The 20,562-nt window shown below is 37.9% G+C and overlaps 1 protein-coding gene across 22 annotated transcripts in view; it reads right to left on the reverse strand.

Annotated features, from left to right (window-relative positions):
* Window positions 1-20,562, reverse strand: part of ERC1 (ELKS/RAB6-interacting/CAST family member 1) — a 516,922-nt gene that overhangs the window by 485,375 nt on the left and 10,985 nt on the right. For 4 of the 22 annotated variants that reach the window (XR_011439907.1, XM_070270825.1, XM_070270828.1 and 1 more), the window contains exon 2: window positions 20,135-20,248. The exons of the other annotated variants lie outside the window; for them this stretch is intronic. The gene's annotated coding sequence lies outside the window, so the exon portion shown is untranslated. The remainder of the gene's footprint in view (window positions 1-20,134; window positions 20,249-20,562) is intronic. 22 annotated transcript variants of the gene reach the window in all.

Raw genomic sequence — 20,562 nt, forward strand, 5'->3', positions numbered from 1 at the left:
CACACACACCTACATATTTCCTTTGATGGCTTCCCAAAATAAAGATCTAAACTCCTTAGCAGTGCATATAAGATTTTTCAGGATTTGGGCCCAGTCTACCTGTCTAAAGGCAGGCTACTTATTAACCCCTCTCTTTCCCATGTGACAGCCATGATCAGTACCTGCAGCTTCCTCAAACGCCTGCTGTCTCTTGCTTCCACGACCTTCCTCTTCCCCATCAACTGACTACTTACTACTCATTCTTCCAAACTAAGTTTAACAGTCACAATCCTACCTTAACCCTTAAATCTCTCAGTCTAATTCAGGTGCTCCTCTGATGGAACCAGGGACTTTTAAAATAATGTACTCACTGTGTTTTAATTACTTCTTTAAAGGCAAAGGAATGTCTTATCTCCAAAATCTAGCGCAGCGCCTAATGCAAATCAAGTATGCAGTAAATGCTTGCTGAAGCCACAAGTTAACCTAAATCCAAGTAAAATTCATTAAGATAGTTCTTATACATTCCGAAGGTGGTAGTAATCTTGAAATTAGTTTATTGAAAATGCAACTAAATGCAATGGAAGACAAATATAATGAAAGCCTTTTTATCATTTCCTTCATGTTAACAAACTTTATTTTTAAATAGTAACCAAATTCCATAAATTGACCACCTCTTTCTCTATATATATTGCTATATATTTTTGTCCTCTAAATTTATACCCTGAAAATCGTAAGGAAACTTAGTAAACGGTCAAGATTTCAATTTTGTAAAAAACAAACCTTTCTTTTTGCATGAATAAAAATAGGGAATTCTGTAGCTAAATCTTAATTCCAAGAAGACAACATAAACTCAACGAGAACAGACTAATGCTTCTTATCCTCTAAGGAAAAAAATTAAAATTTCACACACACAGCAATCATATGCATAAAATATCATGCCTTCGGGTACACATCTGCTCTCAACACTGAAAAATCTCTATTAAATTATCTGTCAAGTTAATATTATAGCTAGAGACCCATGAAGTACTTAAATTGGTTTTCTTATCCTATATTTTGAGTTTTTAAAAATACTAAAAAAAAAAAAATCAGCACAGCTTTTTTTCTTTTTTTTTTTTTTTTGGAGGAAGATTAGCCCTGAGCTAACTACTGCCAGTCCTCCTCTTTTTCGCTGAGGAAGCCTGGCCCTGAGCTAACATCCATACCCATCTTCCTCTACTTTATATGTGGGATGCCTACCACAGCATGGCGTGCCAAGCAGTGCCATGTCCACACCCAGGATCCAAACCAGCGAACCCTGGGCCACCGAGAAGCGGAACATGCGAACTTAACCGCTGCGCCACCGGGACGGCCCCTAGCACAGCATTTAAATCTCTGCAAGTTTGCCCAGATTTATGCTTAGAAAAATTTTCTAAAATCTAACTCTGATAAGAACATTACCAGAAATCCAGTCTATCTTCAATTTGGTGTTTATTAACAACATAGTTCCTCCATCAATTCATATTTCCATATTCCCATAAAAAATTACAGTTTTTAGAGCTTTTCTATTCTCACCAAAAAAGCAATCTTAACTCAAAAACAGCCTGAAAGCCTCACAATACAGAGTTTCCCTAAGAAGTGAAGGCACAATCGTTTCTCAGAAAAGAAAGCCAAGAAAACTAAAATTCATTCAGTTTCGGTGCTATATATTTCTAATGCTATATATTTCTAATTTCCAAATCATGAAGCAACAGTGCTCAGAATACATGGACATAGCAGTTTGTATACTATCCTCCTTAACATTGTTGCCCTTTGTATTAAAGCAGATTAGTAACACTATGCTCAGGTATGAAACCAAAAATGTGACCTGATATCTCTTCTACAGACTAAGTGTAAAAATATGCAGTAACAAAATGCAATGCATAAATCTTAAATGTATTTCATCCTAACAAGCACTCTATGAAATAATTCTTATTGTGCTCCCTAGGTTAGTCATGTAGTGACTAGTAGGAAAGGCCTGGACTGGTTCAGTTCCACTATTTAAATGTACAGCTTTCAACAAATAAATGAATCTCTTACAGCCTCAGTATCCTGATCTACAAAATGGACATAGTATCTGCCTCAAACAATGACTAAAAAGATCAAGACAGTGAGTAAGTATAAAATATGTTTCTCCGTAGGTTTTCAATAAATGTTACTCATTACATTTCTAGGAATTTATGTTACACAGATTTCCACACAAGTGGGAAAACTGACTAAGAATAAACTGTGGAATTCTTTGAAATAAGACTCTGGTAACAGCCTATATAATCATGGGAATATGTTGCCGCTATTAAAAACAATAATGTGATAAGAGATACAAGATATACATTTTTTAATTTATAAAATGAGGAATTTAAGAATTCATGGGCAATGGTGGGTTTTTTACATTTTTGCTTTCTGCACTGATTGAGGTTTTAACAAAAATACAAATTACTTTTATAATTTAAAAAGTAATTATAGACCCACAAATATACGGACAACTCATTTTTGAGAAAAGGGCAAACAACACAGTGGAAAAAGTAAGGCAATTAGGCTGCCCACAACAGGAGAGCTGAACAGCACATTTTCATGGCTGCCACAGTCCACCCCTTGCATTGCATAATTACTTCTCCACACAGGGACAAGAAGCAGCTTCTCCATGATGCTCATAGGCCTCTGTTCTTGAGGGGAAATCACCAAGAGGAAGGTTCCTGGAACCGCCTACAGCTGCTGTTAGTCTCAAGAGCACAAATGGTGCACATCTTCTACTCCTCCAGTATTCTAAATTGCACTCACTCTCAGTTTCCACCTCAACAAGTCTTAGTGGCTTATCTGACGGGAACCCAAACTTTCATTACTAAGGGGCCTAAGGCCTCCACAATCATACTCATCTCAGGCCAGAGTTGCGGCACATGTCCATTCACACCTAAGATGGGGCAAGGGAAACCAAAAAGCACTCAAATGGATCACCTAGGTTCTCCTACATGTATTATTCCCTGCCCCTATTATGTTCACGATAGTGAAAAATTAATCTAAATGTCTAACAATGGGGCATTGGCTATATAAGTTAAGGCACAACAATAAAATGGGTTACTCTCGCTAATGGGCTGAATAGTGTCCCCCAAAAATTCATGTCCACTATGAACCTCAGAATGTGACGTTATTTGGAAATAGGATCTTTGCAAATGTAACTAAGTTAATATAAATTCATACTTGACTACGGTAGACCTTAAACCCAATGACTGGTGTTTTTCCATCGAGAAAAGAAATAGAGATTCTGTCACAGAGACATACATAAGAAAGACCACGTAAAGATGGAGGCAGAGATTGGGGTGATGCAGCTACAAGTCAAGGACCGCCAAGGATTGCCAGGAGCTGCTAGGAGCCACCAGAGGCCAGAAGGAGGCAACAAGGGATTCTCTCTAGAGCCTTCAAAGAAAACAAGGCCCTATCTACACTGGTTTTGGAGTTCTGGCCTCCAGAACTGTGAGAGAATAATTTCTGTTTTACATCACCAAGTTTGGGGTAATTTGTTACAGCAGACCTAGAAAACTAATATATCATCATTATACATGATGCAGCTCTATACTTAATGATTGAGAAAGACGTTTGTGATCTGTTGTCAAACCAAAGAGAAAAAATAAAAAGTTATAGACATAGATTCCACCTTTTTTTTTTTTTTTTTTGAGGAAGATTAGCCCTGAGCTAACATCTACCACCAATCCTCCTCTTTTTGCTGAGGAAGACTGCCCCTGAGCTAACATCCATGCCCATGTTCCTTTACTTTGTATGTGGGATGCCTACCACAGCATGGCTTGCCAAGCAGTGCCATGTTCTCACCCGGGATCCAAACTGGCGAACCCTGGGCTGCCAAAGTGGAACATGCGAACTTAACCACTGCACCACCGGGCTGGCCCCACCTTTAGGTTTTTTTTTTTAAGTTACAACCGGATATACAACTCTGAGTGTAAGATTTCTGGCAGCGATCTCACTTTTTCTCCAAACGATAATTTTTTTTCTATGAGCACATACAGTCTTCCCTCAAGATCCACAAGGGACTGGTTCCAGGAGCGCCCCCATACCAAAATCTGCAGAGACTCTAGTAGCTTAGTCAACCCTCCCTATCTGGAGGTTCCACATCCATGGATTAAACCAACCAAGGAACATAAACAATAGTACATGATCCACAGTTGGTTGAATCCATGACAACAAGACCCGAGGACACTAAGGCCCGAGTGTAGTATTTTTATATCAGTAAAAAACAATAAAACTATTTGGGGGATGGACGGTATAAAGATATCTAACAGAAATTGTACATGTGACTAAAATAAGGCTCTAGGTACTAAAAAGTCCCACTACCACTTCTAGAATAAAGCCAGAATGGTTTCCTTATAGCCAAATTCAAAGCATTTTCTTTACTTTCTACTGTATTTGACATTACTGACCACTTCTATCTTGAAACTTTTACCTGGGTCTCTGTAATTCTACTCTTCTGGATCTCCTACTATCTCTCCAAGATAACTCCTTTTTCGCACATTTTGTTGGCTCCTCTTCCTCTTTGTTGTTGTTAGCGCCCATAGAGAGGATTCCAATTCCCAGCAACCCTGCGTACAGCAGAGCGGAACACCGCCCAGGCTTTTGGCACCATCCTCTCATCTTCTGGCGCTCTATCAGACAATGCTCTGCTGCTGTTCACAGGGTTTCCATTGCCAATTTTTAAAGAAGTGTGTGGCCAGGTCCTTCTTCCTAGTCTGTCTCAGTCTGGAAGCTCCATTGAAACCTGTCCACCACAGGTGACCCTGCTGGTATTTGAAATCCCAGCGGCAGAGCTTTCACTATCACAGCAACCTGCAGCCGCCACAGTATGACAACCGACAGACAAGTAGTGTGGGTCCCTGCCCAGGAAAGGAACCTGAGCAGTGATGGTGACGGTGTGGAATCTTAACCACTAGACCATCAGGGCTGGCTCTGTATTTCTTACTATACCATAAACTCTATGAAAATAGGATTTTTATATACACATACATTCCCTATTCACTAGTACAGAATCCACAGCCCTTACTACTATACCTGGCATATAGCACGCATTCAATAATTATATGTTCACACATAGGATGAAGAGATTTGTGGAAGGAAGGGGAGGGTAGAAAAGAAGAGGGGAGGTCAGGCCATCAAGGATGTCAAAGCCACTCTACTTTAGACATTAAGCATCTTTATATAATATCCATTCTCCAGCATCAACTAAGATAGAGTTAAGAAGGAAATGAATCTACATATCCTATAAGCTCTACCAATGCAGCAAATGTCAGCTAAAGGTTAAGTCAGAACAAGAAATTAGTGTCCTGTTTCTGTAATTTTATTATTTTTACAATAAACATTTATTGCTTTTAATAACCCATTTCTCTTATTTTGAAACCTTTCTACACATGAGAGGTGAGGTTTGAGGTTTTCCTCCCTTAATTCTTTAGTAAAGTTCCTTCTGAAAAACTTCAATTTTAACTTCTCACAGGAAACGTGCTTTTTTTATCCTTTAACCAGAATATACAGATGGCCATAAAGAAGTATTAATAGTGAGAATAATCCACTTCAAAGCCTCCAAAAGGAACGAAGGAAATGCTGCTGAGACAAAACAGAAAAACATGGAAGGTGGAGGAGGCACAGCTGTGGAGGTCAAGTCTTTGTGATCTGGAGTTTTTAACATCCTAAATCCTACTTCTCATATTCATTACCAAATCTATATGAGTCTAAAATAAAACAACAAAACTGAGTTCAGACTTCACCACTACTACATATTGACACCACAAAGCTTGTCAGCTAGGTCAGGAAAACCATAAAGAGAAGAATACTAGACTATTCCAGAATCACTTTTCCCTACAAGAAAAGCATCGGTCCCAATACCTATATAAACACTGAGAGACAACACCCTCCGGGCCGCCCGCACCCACAGACACCCATATACACCTACTCAGAATCGTGGAGTATACCCAGGGGCCTAAAAATAAAACTACTTCCACACACAATGATTGTATGTTTAATTCGCACTCTTCCCACAAATAGCTACAAGCAAAACATGCAACTGCAAACAGCACTCTCTCTCTTTCCTCACAGATTAGGATAATAATAGGTCTCTAAAACCTGAGTCTCCAAAGAAACATCAAATATTCATAAACTAAACTAAAGCAGAAAATCCTTTAATAGCAACATAGTAACCTACTTCAAATCAATTACAACTGGATAGGTTGACATAGATGTGCTATAAGATATTTATAAGATGAACTAGAAAATATATCGCCCATCAGCCATTTAAAGCATTATATGTGAAATTCTGGTCTAAATCTCAAAATTACTAGTCCAACTTGCTGTGATGGGTTATACTCATCACTAATTAGCATTTATTATCAGAAAATGAGTTGAATATTTTTAAACACTGTATTTCAACACTTTTAAAGATTCTGTTCATTTTGTTAAAGAGTTATAAACGTCACTAGGAGCAAAAATATGCAGCTATCTTAAGCGCTCTATGAAAAGATTAACAATAGACCAAACTTTTAAATTCCCATTCAAGTACAATTTGGGAGAAGCTATCAAATAAATTTTAAATGTGCATACCCTCTGACCTAGAAGTCTCACTTTTAAAATTACTCTCTGTAAGACATATTTCACAGGTTCAAGGAAATATATGCAATGATTGTCAATTATTGTTATTATTTGTACCAGGAAAAAGAGAGAACAACTTAAATTTCCATCAAGAGATTGGTTAAATAAATTATGGTATCTCCAAACTATAAAAAATTGCTGTTAAAAAAATTTCTTACTAAATCTCTATATCTGACAATCTCTATAAAGACATCTGTGATATACTGTGAAATGGACAAGCAAGTTACAGAAGGATTGTATAATACAATCCCACCAGCACACAAAAGTATGTACATAGACATGTTTGTAGATATACAGAAATTATTTGGATAGAAAGACGCTATTTCTGAAAGGTTAGATGGAACCACTGTTTCCTTTCTAGACACTATTTCTTTCCTTTTCTAATAGTTTTAACAGTGAGAATGTATTCCTTTTACACATAACACATACACCAGAAAAAAGGCTCACTATAAACTAAGGGCTTAAATTAGGACCTCAACCATTCAGCACTATTAGATGGTAATTAATGGACTAGGTCCCATGCTGATAAAATCTCTGAGAGTAGCAGCTTCAAAAAGAAAAAAACAAACCCTACAAGTTAAAGCACAGATGTCTCTGCTTCCACTCTCAGCATGTAGCATATCAGGTTTGCTAACACCATGCATCAGGTTGTATAACCTTAATCTGATTCTCCCAGAGAACAAAATTACAGAACTGTGTGGCTAAAGCACCACTGTTTTGGTGACGTACCTACCACAAAGAGCACCTCTGCTAGGAGCAGCAATGACACAACACTTCCCACAGTTGCCATTTCATTCCTTTTTATGGAAGGATTAGAAGGTGAGTAACTCAAGTTAATTGTGGTTTTTAGTAACTCTTATCAATCAGTTAATCAAGTTAATTGTAAGGTCTATCAAAGTCATCACCATGACAAATAACTCGCCAAGCAGATACTCAGAAGCAAACACAAGGTTATTAATCAAAGTTTTCTACTTATATCAGCAATCTGTGCCACTTGGTTCAAGAGAGTCAAGTTCTAGGTTGTGTAACCTTCCCCAATGACTACAGTCCTCACTGATATCCTGAGTTCTTAAAATCCGAAAGTATTAAATTGTTCGGATTGTAGCTATATTATCTTTCACTCTGTACCACATCTTATACTACATTATGATCAGTTGAACACAAAGTTCAACAAATCCTACCAGACTGATTAAACTAAACAAACATAATGAACAGATGCACGTGTTCATAACCACTTATCCATAAATGTGAATTCCAAAAATCTCTGAAAACCCAAAAATTCTGTAACTAATTTGGTGGTAAAACCATACCTGAACTGATACAGAAATACCAATGTGTCTGACGAAGGAATTGGGTGCCCCCTGCACCTTACTTAGAAAGTTAGATAACATATAGTATATGCAGCATCACATTGCCTTTCTAAAATCTGAGAAATTCTGAATTCTGCCCCAAAAGATCTCAGATAAAGATCTGTACTGTTGGATAAGATTAAACATCCACATCATTGTTGGTAAAGACATTTATAATCGGTGAGAGGGACACAAGGAGTTTTTATAATACTTTATTTCTTAAGTTAGGTGGTAGTTACACAGGTATTAATTACACAATTCTATCTTTTTGCATATCTGAAACACTTCACAAATTTAAAGTGAAAAATTGAAGGTATCTAATGTTTTATTTACTTCCTGAAATTAATAAAAGCATTTATAATCAAAGTCTCTGTTTTCTTCATTAAAACAATAAGAGTCAGGGCTGGCCCCGTTGCCAAGTGGTTAAGTTTGCGTGCTCCACTGAGGCAGCCCAGGGTTTCGCCAGTTCAAATCCTGGGCACAGACATGGCACCATTCATCAAGCCATGCTGAGGCAGCATCCTACATGCCACAACTAGAAGGACCCACAACTAAGAATATACAGCTATGTACTGGGAGGCTTTGGGGAGAAAAAGGAAAAAGATAAAATCTTAAAATAACGATAATAATAATAATAATAAAATAATAATGAGAGTCTTTGGGAAGCAGCAAGTTTAAAGATGGTTATGTTAAGCGTCTTAAAAACATTCGTATCATTTGATCCAACAATTCCATAAACAGGAAACCAATCTACTTAAATGATCCAAAATGTAGAGAAAATCAACTACATTATTAATTATGATAAGTCAGCTTTATTAATACTCATTCAATTAGGAAATGTTTAAGTCAAATCTTTATGATTTAACATGAGCCTACAAAAATATATTTACAACCAATGTCTGACATTAAAAAATGTTCACAGGGGCCGTGGCCAAATGGTTAGGTTCACATGCTCCACTTCGGCAGCCCTGGGTTCGCCAGTTCGGATCCTGGGCACAGACCTACACACCACTTCTCAGGCCACGCTGTGGTGGCGTCCCACATAGAAGAACTAGGATGACCTACAACTAGCATATACAACTATGTACTGGGGATTTGGGGCGGGAAAAAAAGAGGAAGACTGGAAACAGATGTTAGCTCAGGGCCAATCTTCCTGACCAAAAAGGATACTAAAAAAAAAGAAAAAAAAGTTTATAATACAGTAAATGAAAATGGATATACAGGCATACCTCAGAGATATCGTGGGTTCAGCTGGAATAAAGCAAATATCGCAATAAAGCGAATATAGCAATAAACCTAATAACTCACAACAAAGCTAATAATTCACAATAAAGTGAGTCACACAAATTTTTTGGTTTCCCAATGCATATAAAAGTTATGTTTACACTATACTGTAGTCTATTAAGTGTGTAATAACATTGTGTTTAAAAAAACAATGTACATACCTTAATTAAAAAATACTTTATTGCTAAAAAATGCTTATGATCACATGAGCCTTCAGCAAGCTGTAATCCCCTTGCTGGTGGAGGGTCTTGTAAAAAATGCAATTCTGACAGATAAACACTAGATTATTAGGAGTGAGCACGATGCAGTCTATATAGAAACTGATATACAATAACCTACACCTGAAATGACACAATGTTATAAACCAATATGACCTCAATCAAATAATTTTTTAAATGCAATTCTGCAAAGCACAATAAAGCAAAGTGCAATAAAATGAGTTATGCCTGTACATTTTAACATACATTAGACCCTCGATTTTGCAAACATATATGTATGTAAGTACAGCAGAAAGAACGGGAGGAAATCTTTTTACTTTCTTTTTAATACCTGCCAAAATTTTCCAAATGGGTATATAACATTTTTTAAAAGGAAAATGTTTAAAAGATTTAAACAGAAATAAAATGAAAAAGCCACTGTGATTTAAGGTGAGCATTTCTTCCTTTCAGAACCAGTCTCAAAATCCTTCCCAACACAGCACTTCCAGCTGCCACCACCAAATGTAGTTGGCACAAAATATCAAACCTATCTATTGGCCCTAAAAGCATCATAAAAAATTTTCATTATTTGTAATAATATAGATGCAAGATGTCTAATATTATTTCAGACCTGATTGAGTATATGGGAAATACTGTGAAGAAGACAGCAAGAATTCCCAGCACATTGTAGGTATACAATGCATCAGGTAAACATCATAAAAATGTTTCTTGTCTTCTCCAATACACTTGAGGAATAGCACACTACCAGATATAATGGGCAAGATGCACCCGGTGGGTGGAGAAAAATGGCGGGGTGAGCTGACCCGGGACTCTCCCCTCCAAACTACAATAAAGGATTGGAAGAAAACTGAATTTCAGCTAATAAACCTAATGCCAGGACGTCAGAGATCTACAGTACCAAAAAGATGGAGAACAGAGACCCTACAGCAGGCCTCGGAGGAGCTGGAACAGGGTAGGAGAGAATTTCACTCCCTCCCTAGAGACTGGGATCGCTGCGTGGGTGCGGGAAGGAGCAGGGGAGGGGCCGCGCGACCGGGGGATCATCCAGCACTCCCACCGCCAGCGCAGTGGAAACCCGCTGACCGGGGAAAGTTTCCCTGCATGGGGACCCCATAAACCCAGGGCCCCAGGAGACCAGAGAACAGAATTGATCCGAATCTGGATCAGTGCGTGAGAAAAACAGCCCCTCCCCCCCAACAAAGCACACTGGGTGCCGCCATCTTGCCCGAAGGCGGAGAGCTCAGAACGTGCAGCTCTCGACCCCCATCTAGTGGCGACAGGCTGTAACTGCAACCGAATTCTACCATCATGCGACAAAACCGCTCCTCTACCATCCAGCAATTTATAAAAGCTCCAGACCAGAAGGAAAACAATAAAAACACAGAATTAAGTCCTGAGGACTTGGAATTAGGTAAACTAAGTGATAATGAGTTCAAAGCAGCTATAATCAAAAAACTCAATGAGGTAGAGAGAAAGATAGAGAAACAAGCCAATGAGTTCTGGAGTTACTTCACAAAAGAGATTGAAATTATAAAGAACAATCAAACAGAATTACTAGAGATGAAAAACAATGGACCAGATAAAACAGAATACAGATTCCCTGAATGCCGATGTAGACACCATAGAGGAGAAAATTAGCATAATCGAAGATAGACAGGCTGAATGGCTCCAGACAGAGGAAGAAAGAGAACTAAGAATTTTAAAAAATGAGGAAAATCTCCAAGAGACAGTGGATTCAATGAGGAGAAAGAATTTAAGAATCATAGGAATTCCCAAGAACGTGGAAAAGGAAAATGGAGCAGAAAGTGTGCTTAATGAAATTATAGAAGAGAACTTCCCAAATCTAGGGATTGAGGGAGAAATGTGTGTAGAGGAAGCTTTCAGATCTCCTAGATTTGTCAATGTAAAAAGACCTACTGCAAGGCATATAGTAGTAAAAACGGCAAAAATGAATGACAAAGAAAGAATACTCAGGGCAGCAAGACAGAAGAAAATAACCTACAAAGGAACTCCTATCAGACTTTCAGCAGATTTCTCTACAGAAACCTTACAAGCTAGGAGAGAATGGAGTGACATATTCAAAACTTTAAAAGATAAAAATCTTCAGCCAAGAATACTCTATCCAGCAAGAATATCCTTCAGATATGAGGGAGAAATTAAATCTTTTCCAGACAAACCAAAGTTAAGGGAATTTGTAACCAAAAGTCCTCCACCACAAGAAATCCTCAAGAAGGCTCTCATACCTGAAACAAGAAAAAAGGGAGAAAGGGTCACAAACCACAGAGTAGGGAGACAGATAAATAGAACGAGAATAGGATAGCAAATATTCAACTATATCATTAGGATAAAGGGAAGGAAACTACCAAAGCAAAGACGATCTTATCACCCTAACTACAAACTAGTAACACGAGCTGGAATAAGAAACGAAAATAATAATTTAGGAGGGGAAGAGCAAAGGGACTAAATCAGTCTAGGCCAAGTAAGCAAGAGACCACCAGAGAATAGACTATGTTATACACGAGATTCTAAATACAAACTTCAGGGTAGACACTAAAATAAAAAACAGAACAGAGCCACAAAACATAAATAAGGAAAAATCTAAGAAACCCAGCATAAGAAATTGCAGTATTAAATGGGTAGGCTAAAGCACACAGGAAGAGAAATGCAGGAAAACCAGATAACGAGTGACAGATTGACAGCATTAAGTCCACATGCATCAATAATCACTGTCAATGTAAACGGACTGAACTCTCCAATAAAAAGACACAGAGTGGCAAAATGGATTAAAGAACAAGATCCAACAATTTGTTGCCTCCAGGAAACACACCTCAGCCCCAAGGACAAACACAGGCTCAGGGTCAAGGGGTGGAGGACAATACTTCAAGCTTATAGCAAGAAAAAAAAGGCAGGTGTTGTAATTCTTATATCAGACAAAGTGGATTTCAAAATAAGACAGGTAAAGAGAGACACAGAGGGACAATATATAATGATCAAAGGGACACTTCATCAAGAAGAAATAACGCTTATAAAGATCTATGCACCCAACACAGGAGCACCAAGGTTCATAAAGCAACTATTAACAGACCTAAAGGAAGATGTTAAAAACAACACAATAATAGTAGGGGACCTCTACACCCCACTCACATCAATGGACAGATCATCCAGACAGAAAATCAACAAGGAAATAGTGGAGCTAAACGAAAAACTAAAACAATTGGACTTAATAGACATATATAGATCACTTCATCCTAAAACAGCAGAATACACATTCTTCTCAAGTGCACATGGAACATTCTCAAGGATAGACCATATGCTGGGAAACAAGGCAAGCCTCTACAAATTTAAAAAAATTGAAATAATAACAAGCATCTTCTCCGATCATAATGCTATAAGGCTAGAAATTAATTACAAGAAAAAAGCTGAGAAACGCACAAAGATGTGTAGACTAAACAATACACTACTGAACAAGCAATGGATCATTGAAGAAATTAAAGAAGAAATCAGATATAATGGGCAAGATGGGACTTGAGGAAAAGACTTGGAAAAAGAATTTGTGGAGCCATTAAAAATCATAATTCTCTTCTCCTTCAACCTGGGAGATTCCATTTTTCTCCTCTCTGTTACCATGCTTCTCTGAATAAACTCTACCAAAGCATTTTTTAAAAATAATTCTTTACATGTATATACCCAAATGAAGAATTACAGACTCTTAAATTCTATAGATTTAGCCCAGAATACTATAAAATCATAAATGTAAGAGTATCCAAAGAGATTCAAGCAGAATTCAGTGGTTTCTGGAATAACTAAGAAAAAGACCATAATATATTTCAAAGTTCCAGAATTAAAACAGATTTTCTATTGCAAAGTTTACCTAAGTGAAACTCTACAAGAGAAATACCATGTTACATAGGAAATTTTTTTAAAAACCTTTTACGTCATCATATAAAGCATTTAACACAGTATGTGGATCATAATGAGCACTCATCAGTATGAACAATAAGCATATTTCCTCTATTTTAAGATATACTTCTTTTCATAATTTAAAGTTTCTGAAATTGAGATTCAGCTTATAACAATATATATATAATTAAAATAGGTTTCTTTTTTTCCTAAAAAAGAATTATTAAATTGATGGTACACTCCACAATAAAGAAATGGCAACTCAGAAATAAGGAAACATGTATTATACATGTTAAATATTCGCCATGAATACTTCCTTTAATCCTTCCAGCAAACTTTTCAAGGAGAAAGATTTTATTATCCCATTTCTAGATGAGCAGACCAGGGCTTAGAAAGGCTCCACAGCTGACCAAGATCATACATCTGACTCTAAAGTCAGACTCTTAACCACAATACGCTGCATCCTCATCAAAAATTTTACTCACCATTTTTATGTATGTATATTTTATGAAACACAGAGAAGTTAATATTGGTTTGTCCAAAATCACATCCACATTCCTCACAGTCCTTGCTATCTAGCTGTCTGTTTCTACACCTCTCTGCTGAGCTCCAGACATGAATTTTCAACCATCAAGAGAACGCACTTCGTTATTCCAGAGCTGCACTGTCCAACATGGCAGGCACTAGCCACATGTACCTGTTGAGACCTGAATTGAGGCCTGAGACTTGAGTAATTGAATTTTTAATTTTATTTCATTGCAATTAAAAGTTAAATTTAAAAGTGATACTCAATTCAGTTACTGGAAAACTTTTAAACATGTTTGGAACAAGTGGGGTATGTGAATCCACTTTTTCAACTGTAAATTTTATGAAATCTAAATACAGATCAAGTATTTCTGGTCAAAATTTAGCATGTGAATTAAGATATGCTGTAAAAGAAAAGTATACAATCAATTTAAAAGACTTAGTATGAAAAAACGTAAAATTGCTCATTAGTAATTTTCTAAATATGTTTCAACATGTTGAGATAATATTTGGGATGCACTGGGTTAAATATAACTTATTACAAAAACTACAAAATCTAATTTTCTTTTTACTCTATAATGTGGCTATTAAAATTTAACTGCCAATTAATTTAATTCAGTTGGTCTAGTGCTTAAGATTCCACGCTCCACCTGCCACAGCCTGGATTCATTTCCCAGTCAGGGAACCACATCACCCAAATTGTTGGATTTTCATACAGTGGTGTGTTGCTGTGATGCTGAAAGCTGTGCCACCGGGATTTCAAATACCAGCAGGGTCACCCATGCTAAGACAGACTAGGAAGAAGGTCCTGGCCACCTACTTCTGAAAAAACTGGCGATGAAAACCCTATGGATAGCAGCAGAGCATTGTCTGATATGGCGACGGAAGGTGAGAGGAGGGCTCAAAAAGATCAGGCAGGGTTCCGCTCTGCTGCACACAGGGTCACTAGGAGTCAGAATCAACTAGATGGCACTAACAACAAAAAAATTTAAATTACTGTGGTTCACATTATATTGCTGGTGAACAGTACTTTCTAGAGGTTCCTGTTGCCCCCACCACAGCCATTAATAGGTCAATGAATGACATCACCATCCCTCTAGCTCAGTGCTGTCCAACAGAACTTTCTCTGATCATGGAAGTGTTCTATACTGTTGCCTGGATGGTGGTGGTGGTGGCAGTGATGATCGTGTCTGACTCACAGAACCTCTTAGGATACTGTGAAGTCAGAGTTCTCAGGACACTGAAGAATAACCTGTTATTTTGACTTTGCAGACCAGTGCTGTGCAACAGAACGTTCTGCGACAAAGGAAATGTTCTATATCTGCACTGCCCAATACAGAGGCCACTAGCCCCCACTACTGAGCACATGAAGAATGGCTAGTGCAACTAAAAACTGAATTTTAAATCTTATTTCATTTAAATTAGTTTAAATTTAAATAGCCATATATGGCTAGTGGCTACTGCTTCTGGCCTACTTGATCCACATGAAAGTCTGGGAGTCACCTTAGTCTCCTGTCAACTGTCCTTTCCCCTACAAAAGTAAACACACACACACACACACAGATACTGAACAGCCCAGTCCTATGCTCTTCAAAGTCTTCAGTTCTGTGCACTTCCCTATCCTCACTGTCACTCCTTTAGCTTTCAGGCTTTCACAAGATGAACGCCAGTCTCCTTGTTGGTCTCCTCACTTAGCCTCCTCCTATCCACTCTTTGTAAAATGTAAATACAAACTTATTTCCTTTACTCAAAAGTCTTGCCACATCGCCCCAAGGTAAAATTCCAGATTCTAATATAATTTACAAAGCCCTTCATGATCTAAACCCAATCTCCAACCTCATCTTTCACCACTCCCTTCCACCTTCCAGTTCTTGCCCCTGTCATTAACACTCCCACGCTCTATGAAAATTGCCTGTTTACTTGTCTCCCTTCCCAGTCACTAGCATCCTGAGGGCAGAGACAGTGTCTCAAACGTTATATTGCTAAGATGGAGCACAAGAGAGTCACAGTACATGAAGGAAGTATACTAGATTTTCCATAAATACTTTGAATGAAGGAAGAAAGGGGAAAAAAGAAAAAAGGAAATAGATGTGTACTCTTGGACAATTATGAAAATAAAAATTTTGTAAAGCAGATATTTTGCTATTCTATTTAAAAGAATTGTAATTTGGGGCTGGTGCCATAGCCAAGTGGTTAAGTTTGCATGCTGTGCTTTGGCGGCCTGGGGTTTCACTGGTTCAGATACCAGGCATGGATATGGCACCACTCATCAGGCCATGCTGAGGCAGCGTCCCACATAGCACAACCACAGGAACTTACAACTAGAATATACAACTACATACCAGGGGGCTTTGGCAAGAAGAAGGGAAAAAAAAAAGGACTGGCAACAGATGTTAGCTCAGGTGCCAATCTTGGGGGGGTAAAAAAAGAATTGTAAGATGAATTTGTTAAGAATCAACTCCTAATTCTGAACTTTTCAAGGAAATCCTAATTCATGCTTTAAAAAAATTTTTTTAAATACACCTACAGGGGCCGGCCCCACGGTGTAGCAGTTACAGTCAGTGTGCTCCACTTCAGCAGGCCAGGTTCTTGGGTTTGGATCCCAGGCGCAGACCTACAATACTCGTTAGCCATGCTATGGTGGCGACCCACATTTAAAATACAGGAAGACTGGCACAGATGTTAGCTCAGGGCAAATCTTCCTTAGCAAAAAAAAAAAAAAAAAAGTACATACTTGCTATATAGAAATATATATTTACACATTATTACACATTACCTGCATTTGTGAATTTTAACCTAAAGAATTTATATCCATTTTCAATTAACTCTTTTTTTTTTCTTTTTGGTGAGGAAGATTAGCCCTGAGCTAACATCCGCCACCAATTCTTCTCTTTTTGCTGAGGAAAACTGGCCCTGAGCTAACATCTGTTCCCATCTTCCTCTATTTTATATGTAGGACATCTCCCACAGCATGGCTTGATGAGCGGTGCACAGGTCTGCACTCAGGATCCAAACCAGTGAACCCCAGGCCACCGAGCATGCAAACTTAAACACTACACCATCGGGCCAACCCCAACAATTAACTTATTTTTAATAACAACCAGGGAAACAGATAAAACTGCTACTCTATTAAAATTAAGAAATATCAAGCCCTAAGCATAAGAATAAATAATCAAATTATTTCAGAATGGATTCAGAAACTTAACAATACTATAAAATTAACTACCAGCAAACCACTAGAAAAGCCACCAGAAAAATCAAGTGAAATGGCCAATAACTCTACTTTCAATAACTCTACTTATGCAGAGGAGAAAAACATCAAGCAAAGGTTCAGCCTAAATTTAGTATAGCAGTTTAGAAAAGGGATGCAAACTATTTGAAATATTCAAAATTACCAGCTACTGATGAAAGTGAATGAACATTCCCATGAAGGCGGAAGTCACCTGTGTGGTATCTGAAGGGATGTATGCTAAATGATCAGAAGGGATGTACTCAAAAAGATGTAAGACATAGGGGGCTGGCCCCGTGGCCGAGTGGTTAAGTTAGCGCGCTCCACTGCAGGCGGCCCAGTGTTTCGTTGGTTCGAATCCTGGACGCGGACATGGCACTGCTCGTCAGACCACGCTGAGGCAGCGTCCCACATACCACAACTAGAAGAATCCACAACGAAGAATATACAACTATGTACCGGGGGGCTTTGGGGAGAAAAAGGAAATAATAAAATCTTAAAAAAAAAAAAAAAGATGTAAGACATAGCTACTTCTTGTTTCAGAAGAAATCCTGTGAGTCTCTTAGATCTTTAATAACTTCATATTGATTAATCTTAAATTCAAATTAGTCTTCTTCTTTGGAAGGGTCAGCAACAGTAAATTCTGTATGTACAAGGAGAAAAGTATATATATATATATACACGGTGAAAAAAAGGCAGGCAGCCAGAGAGAAGAAAGTCTCTATCAATTTTTTTCAAATAAGTGAAAGCTTTTAAAAGAAAAAAAATGGTAAGAACTTCTTTAACCAGTAGAAATGATTTTAAAAATCCATGTAGTTAGCCACATTAACAGGTCAAAAGAAAAAAAATTATTTTCTCAACGGACATGAAAATGCATCAGGTATAGTTTAACATTTATTACTGATTAAAAATCTTAACAAATTAGGAATAAAAGGAAACTTTGTTAATCTAATAAAGGATATGTGCAAAAGCAAATAACAAGGATCTGCAGGGGAACAGCTCTGCTGCTCCACCCGTAGTGACCTGCAGTTATCTGACTCTTGGTAGAATGCCCTGTGATGCCCTAGAACAGGACAGGATGCGAGGCCCACAGGACCCGCCCGCAGGCCACTTCCCACCACTTCCCTCTCTCCCCTAGAGGGTGTCATGAATACATCGCTGTCTGGACTCTAAGGAAGCATCAGGTTCAGCCCTGCTCATCTCAGAACAGAGGTGTAGAATACAAAACCCCTTAGGAGCAAATCAGAACGGGCTCCTCATCAAAAGGGCATCTCACAGCTCACACTGTAGTTGTCGGCAATGTTTTTGTTTTGGCGTCATCCTTTTGAGTTACGGGTCACAGGGAGCTGCCACCTTTGGCTTATTTATGTTTCCATTGCCCATCTAAGTGATAAACTGCCTAAGTCTAAAGGGCCCACTGTATCTATACCAGTCAAATTAGTCAGGCCTTGGCCTTTGCCTTGCCTTGTCTTGTGTGTGTGTGTGCTTAGCAATATCATACTTAATAGTGAAAAGTGCAACAATTTCTCTTTGAGATGGGAAAATAACAAGGACGTCTCCTATCACCACTCTGTTCAACCACATGCCAGAGATCCTAGCCAAAAGGCAAGGAAAAGGTGTAAGAATTGCAAGGAAAGACACAAAACAGTAATTACGCACAAATAACATGATTATATAAGTAGGAATCCAAGAGAATCTACAGATAAATCATTAGAATTCATAAGATTCTGGGAAAACACAAAGTCAATATTCAAATTCAATTTTATTCCATATACCAACAACAGAAAATAAAATTTATTTTAAAATCCCATTTATAATACCATCAAATACCTAGGACTAAATCTACAAAAGATGTGTAAGAATACTGCACAGAAAACTACAAATCATTACTGAGAGATCTGAAAAACATAAATAAATGGAAATACTATATTCAATGACTGAAAGACTCCATATTATAAAGAAGTAATTTTACCCAATTAATCTACAAACACAACATAATTTCAATCAGGATCCTGACATAATTTCTTTTTAACTTGACAAACTGATTCTAAAATTTATATGGAAATACAACAGACCAGGAATAACCAAAACATTCTTCTCTTAAAACAGCTTTATTGTCATAATTTACATACCATAAAACTCATCCATTTTAAATGTATAGTTGGATGAGTTTTACTAAATTTACATAGTTGTGCCACCATCACCACAACCCAGTTTCAGATCACTTCCATCACCTCAGTAAGTTCCCTTATGCCCATCTGCAGTTAATCCTCACTCCCACCCTAGCGCCAGAACTACTGATTTGCCTTTTCTAGAAATTCCATGTAAATAAAATTATAAACTGGCAGGGGCCAGCCCCATGGCCTAGTGGTTAAGTTGGCACACTCCACTTCAGCGGCCCAGGGTTTCGCAGGTTTGGATCCCGGGCGCGGACATGGCACCGCTCATCAGGCCATGCTGAGGTGGCATCCCACATGCCACAAGTAAAAGGACCCACAACTAGAATACACAACTATGTTCTGGGGGGCTTTGGGGAGAAGAAGGAAAGATAAAAAATAAAAACAAAAAAAAAACTACTTTTGTAAAAAAAATAAATAAATAAACTGGCAGTTTTTTCACTTACCAAAACATTTTTTTTTAAAGATTGGCCCTGAGCTAACATCTGTTGCCAATCTTTTTTTAAAAATCTTCTTCTCCACAAAGCCCCCCAGTCCATAGTTGTATATTCTAGTTGTATGTCCTTCTGGTTCTGCTATGTGGGACGCCGCCTCAGCATGGCTTGATGAGCAGTGCTAGGTCAGTGCCCAGGATCCGAATCAGCTTGAAACCCTGGGCCACTGAAGTGGAGCACGTGAACTTAACCACTCAGTGACAGGGCCAGCCCCAGCAAAACATTTCTGAGGTTCATTTACATTGTTAAACTTATCAGTAGTTCCTTTTTATTGTTCAGTAGCATTCCATTATATGAATATACTATATTTTGTTTATAAACTCACCAGCTATGGACATTCAGAATGGTTCCAGTTTTTGCTATTATGAATAATGCTGCTATGAACATCTGCATACAAGTCTTGTGTGAACATGTGTTTTCTTTTCTCTTGGGTATACATCTAAAAGTCAAATGGTTGAGGACATACAGTAAATATATATTTAACTTAAGAAACTACCAAACTGTTTTCCAAAATGGCTATAACATTTAACATTCCCACTAACAATGTACTAGAGTCCCAGTTTCTCCACATCCTTGCAAACATTTGGTAATTCAGTCTTTCGATTTTAGCCATTCTGGTGGGTGTGTACTGGTATCACACTGTGGTTTTAATTTGCATTTCCCTATTGATTGTTGATGGTGAGTATCTTTTTCAAGTGCTTATTACCATGAGTACATCTTTGGTGAAGGGTCTATTCAAATCTTTTGCCCATT

The sequence above is a fragment of the Equus caballus genome, chromosome 6, assembly GCF_041296265.1.
Source record: "Equus caballus isolate H_3958 breed thoroughbred chromosome 6, TB-T2T, whole genome shotgun sequence".
Taxonomy (NCBI): Eukaryota; Metazoa; Chordata; class Mammalia; order Perissodactyla; family Equidae; genus Equus; species Equus caballus.